The 4518-nt window shown below is 55.6% G+C and overlaps 1 protein-coding gene across 2 annotated transcripts in view; it reads left to right on the forward strand.

Moving 5' to 3' along the window:
• The first annotated feature begins 3296 nt into the window (after positions 1 to 3296).
• The window catches only part of ODC1 (ornithine decarboxylase 1), an 8237-nt gene continuing 7015 nt past the window's right edge, over positions 3297 to 4518 (forward strand). Inside the window, exon 1 of one of the 2 annotated variants that reach the window (XM_034659917.1) lies at positions 3297 to 3398. The gene's annotated coding sequence lies outside the window, so the exon portion shown is untranslated. Of the gene's footprint in view, positions 3399 to 3429; positions 3755 to 4518 lie in introns of those variants that run through there. The other variant, XM_002921513.4, reaches the window with a different exon arrangement.

Consider the following 4518-nt stretch of genomic DNA (forward strand, 5'->3'; position numbering starts at 1 on the left):
TATTCAACAGAGAGATAGAGACAGCCAGCCAGAGAGAGAACACAAGCAGGGGGAGTGGGAGAGGAAGAAGCAGGCTCATAGCAGAAGAGCCTGATGTGGGGCTCGATCCCATAACGCCAGGATCACGCCCTGAGCTGAAGGCAGACGCTTAACCGCTGTGCCACTCAGGCGCCCCTGAGTGCTGTCTTCTATGTTATTTAATTATGTCCAGTAAAGGGGACTCCTTAAATTTGTATTCACTATATATACCTTCATAAGCCCTTTCGTGTTAATAAGTTAAAGAAGAAAAAAAAACGCCCTCTTTTTCAGACATATCCTTATTTTTGGTTCAAAAAACGTATACAGCAGATTTATATATGAGTCTCATTGTAAAGGAAGTTAGAGATTCTTAGAACATCAGAGCGCAAGAGCTGGCACGTTTATGTTTGCCGATCCAACCAGAGAGCATTTTACATGGGGAGCCGGACACCCAGCGAGGGGAAGGGAAGCCCAGGGCTCCATAATGAGCTCGGCGGTGAAGGTAGCTAAAAAAACACGAGTTGGTCCTGGAGCTTAGGTGGGATGACTGAGGACACAGATCTTAAATGGCACGTCCAACACGGTTTTTGGTGTATTTTTTTGTTGTCAGTACGGCTTCTGTACCAAACACAAAAACCTCACCTTCACATTAGTGTAACTTTTAGGTGTTGGCCACCACGTAGTTGACAAGGATCTGCTGCTTTTCTCCAAGGAAAGAAATAGTCTGGGAGACGACACAGTCTACCGAAAATACGCAGAAAGACATTAATGCCATGCGTATGAATAAGGCCAGCTTTAGTCATCGCCGATTTATCTTCTCAAATCCAGGTTAGTAGCTGGGTTTAATGACTCAGGCCCTGCTAACTCCCAGACCCAAGGCCAAGGGCCTCTCCAAGAGTTTGCCTGCGGCCAGCCGGGCCAGCGCTCAAGGAAGCAGCACGGCCTCCTTCCCTTGCTTCTGTTTCCCTATCTGGGTCAGACGGATCATCGGGGCAAGACGTGGCTTCCCCAGAGGAAAGTACGGCAAGCGGGCAGGAGTCTGCATGTTTGGCGCGGCTAGCAGGAGCGGCAGCGAATCTGTGCGACCCGGGTGTGAGTGGCATACACGCACAGCAGAGGGACACACTGCCTGGCTTCCTCAATCAAGAACTTGCCTCTAATTCCGGTTAATACTCTAAATCCAAAATATAATCACACATCTGAGCTGACACAGGACCCTAGATCTGGCCCAAAACTTTCCCTTAATGGCTAGAGACACACTGGCTCAGAGAGTCGGGGAGGTGGCCAGGTCACACTCCCACGGTGGCAAGCTGCTGGCAAGACGGGGGCTGACTGTCCTTCCCTCCAAGCCAGACCGCTACCAGGACCCCATGTGCCGAAACATCTGGTCCCCGCTGCCTGGAGGAGGCTGCAGAGCCGGGACAATGTTCGCCTGGCAATGACTGGCTGATTGACATGCCAAGGAGAATGGGGGTGTGGACCCTCTTCCCCACTTGGCCGTGGCACTGGACACGGGAAGCTTCTGGAATGTGAGGAAAAGTCTGTCACTGGGACAAAATGTTTCTTCACAGAGGGGGGACAAATACCAGGGCGCTCACCATGATTCTAAAGCTGTCTCATTTACTGTCTGGGCTGTCACGTTCTCAGATGGGTTGCTTATCTCATCCTTTGGTAGGAATTAAGCTTGTTAGGGTGGAGGTAACTCCCCTCCTCCCTTCCCTAGTCCAGGGGCGCCTGGCACCCACCCAGTGCCGCCCTTTTTCAAGGACTATGTAAAAATAAAGTTGAGTGAGGTGGCAGTACAAGGGAAGTTTTTCAAAATCTTACAGGGTTTTGCAGCTGTAAAGATCCTGTGTCATCTAGTCAAACCTCCCCGGAGGCTCAGAGAAGGGAGGTAATTGATCCGAGATCACACAGCAAGTCAGTGCCAGGGACAGGGTCCAGCATTGAACTCCTCCAAGATCCCTCTGCACCAACCCCCACCTGCCAGGGCTAGCTTCACACGGGCTTTAAATCCTCACCGGCAACCCTCAGGCGGGTCACGCCCCACACTCTAGGGTGGGACGCGATTGTTGCATTTTGTGGTCAAGGGTTGCATTTTGTGGTCAAGGGAAAGAACGGTAAAAGGAAAGAGAAAAAAAAAAGTGCCCCACGTTCCTTCTCCCCTCCCTGGGGTCAGCGGTGGGCGGTGGCCCACACCCCAGAGAGGCACAGTCCTCCACCAGAGGCTGCAAGCTCCTAGGGATAACTGATTTCCTAAGGCTTTTGCCTTTTTTGATTTATTGTGCAGACTCTGGCTGTGCTGGGACTTACAGGGCTCTTCAAAGCAAGGCAATCGCTTCCGCCCGTAGAGTCACTGACGAGTGCTGTCCACTATGGTAAAGGGCAGTGGAGGGGCTCGGCGGCCTGTGGCCCCTCTACCTCCTTCCCCTGCGGCCCTTAGACAAGCCTCTGGCTTAATACTGCACCTGTGTCTTCGCGTGGCTGTCGCTGCCAGCCATCTAGACGCAACACACCTGGATACGTTTATTGGCGCAGAGGCTCAGGAGCGGCGCAAAGGTGACCCTCCGAACGCACCTTGCCCCTGTCTGCGTCTGCGTTCTGTTCTTGGGGTGAAGCCAGAATCGTTACAGGTCGCTTCCTTGGGACTGGAGGCGCCTGGCAGGAGGGGCCAGAGTCCACCCGGGAGGGTCCACGTGGTCCCGCTCGTGCCCGCGATCGCCTTTCTCTGCCCTAGGACTGAGGCATTTAAAGCCAAGTGGAACAACAGTTCTGCCCAGCGCGGATGCTGAAATTCGGCATCTATCGGCTGCAGGTTTCCCAATTCTGCGGCGCCCGCTCCGGCCCCAGGGTTGAGGTCCAGCGGAGCGGCGGGTGCCGCAGGGCCCGGGACCTGAGGCTTCGTGCGCGTGCGCGGGCCCGCCGCAGGGCCGGGAAGGGCGCGAGGCAGCGGGGGGAGCCCTGAGGCGTCGTGCGCGTGCGCGTGTCTGCCGCAGGGCCGGGAGGGGTGCGAGGCCGCTGGAGGCGTCCTGCGGCGTCGTGCGCGTGCGCAAGCCTGCCGCAGGGCCGGGAGGGGCGCGAGGCCGGGGGCGGGCCGGGTGGTGCTTGGAGCCGCTGACGTTGAAGGGCCCGCGCCCCCCATCCTCCCTCCGGCCCCGGGTTGGCCGCCGCCGCCGCGCTCCGCCCCCTTCCTCGGAGGACGCCCGGACGGAACCGATCGCGGCTGGTTTGAGCTGGTGCGTCTCCATGACGACACGCGCGGTGCTATAAGTAGCGGAGCGGCGGCGAGTCNTGACGGGGGCGGCGGGGCGGCCGGCGGTCCTGCGCGCTCGGCGGCCACATCTCCATGGGGCTGGCCCGCGGCGCCGGTGCGCTCTAAGGTGAGAGGGGGCGCGTCCGGCCGGTTGGGAGGCGGGAGAGGGGACGGCCACGTGTCCCTGCGCGGCGGGCCGGAGGCCCGGGACTGACCCCGCGCCTGGAGTTGCGAGGGACACGTGGTCGTCGCGCCGGCCACGGGTCCCTGCCCTGGTGAGCCGCTACCCTCCGGGGCCTGAGTTCCCCCGTGAAGCGGGACTTCGGACCCCCGGACCCTGCGCGCGCCCGGCGGCCGCTCTCGCCGCGGCCCTTCCTGCCCCGGATCGCCCCCCGGCTTAGGGCAGCCCTGGCTGGAGGGGACTGCGTCTCACCTCTTCCGAACCACGTCAGTGGGGATTCTGAGCCGGAAGCTGTTGGGAAGGTCCGTGGTTCTTTCAACCGCTATTCTTTTTTTAAAACCCATGTGGCAAGCCCGGCAGCAGGTGCAGGAGAGGTGTGAGCGAGCCCGTGCAGGTCTCGGGCTCCCATCGCTCAGCTCACTTTTATTAGGAGGAGGCGGACCATTCTGCCTCGCTGTCCTGGAATTTTGTTTCTCTTAGTTTTCGTGTACAGAGGAAATGACCCGGTGTAGAAATTCGCCGGAGTTGCTGGAGCTATGATACAAAATAGCTTTGTAGTAACTATGCTAATACATTCCCCATTAGCTGTGCCTTAGAATTGTCTGTGTAAGGAATTTTGAATGACTTAGAGATTTAAGAAAGGCTTGGAATATTGAGATTTCAGTTCGGGCGAACAGACTTACACAAGTAGGAGGCAGCCCTCACATTTAAAAAAAAAAAAAAACCCTGATTGTGGTTGTTGGAGAATCACAAATAATTGGTAAGTGTGGGGAGCAGAACCTCTTAGAACGTCTGGGGAGGACAAAGAATGTGTTGACCTTAAAGCTAAAATTGGGCCTAGTTTAGTTGACTTGTGAAATTTTTTTTCAGTTTGTTTAAATTTGTCTCTGTCTCTTGTATAATTCTTCCCAATTAGCAGGAAAGAATTTCGTAGCAGAAAAGTGCTATCCCGTGCTCATTGACCCATCATTTTAAGTAACTTAGCTTTATAGACCGCTAAAAGGTGAAATTTCTTTCTATTGCAAGTTATTAAAATAAAGCTTCAAAAGATACTTTTTTTTTTTTT

This window comes from Ailuropoda melanoleuca, chromosome 4 (genome assembly GCF_002007445.2).
Source record: "Ailuropoda melanoleuca isolate Jingjing chromosome 4, ASM200744v2, whole genome shotgun sequence".
Lineage (NCBI taxonomy): Eukaryota > Metazoa > Chordata > Mammalia > Carnivora > Ursidae > Ailuropoda > Ailuropoda melanoleuca.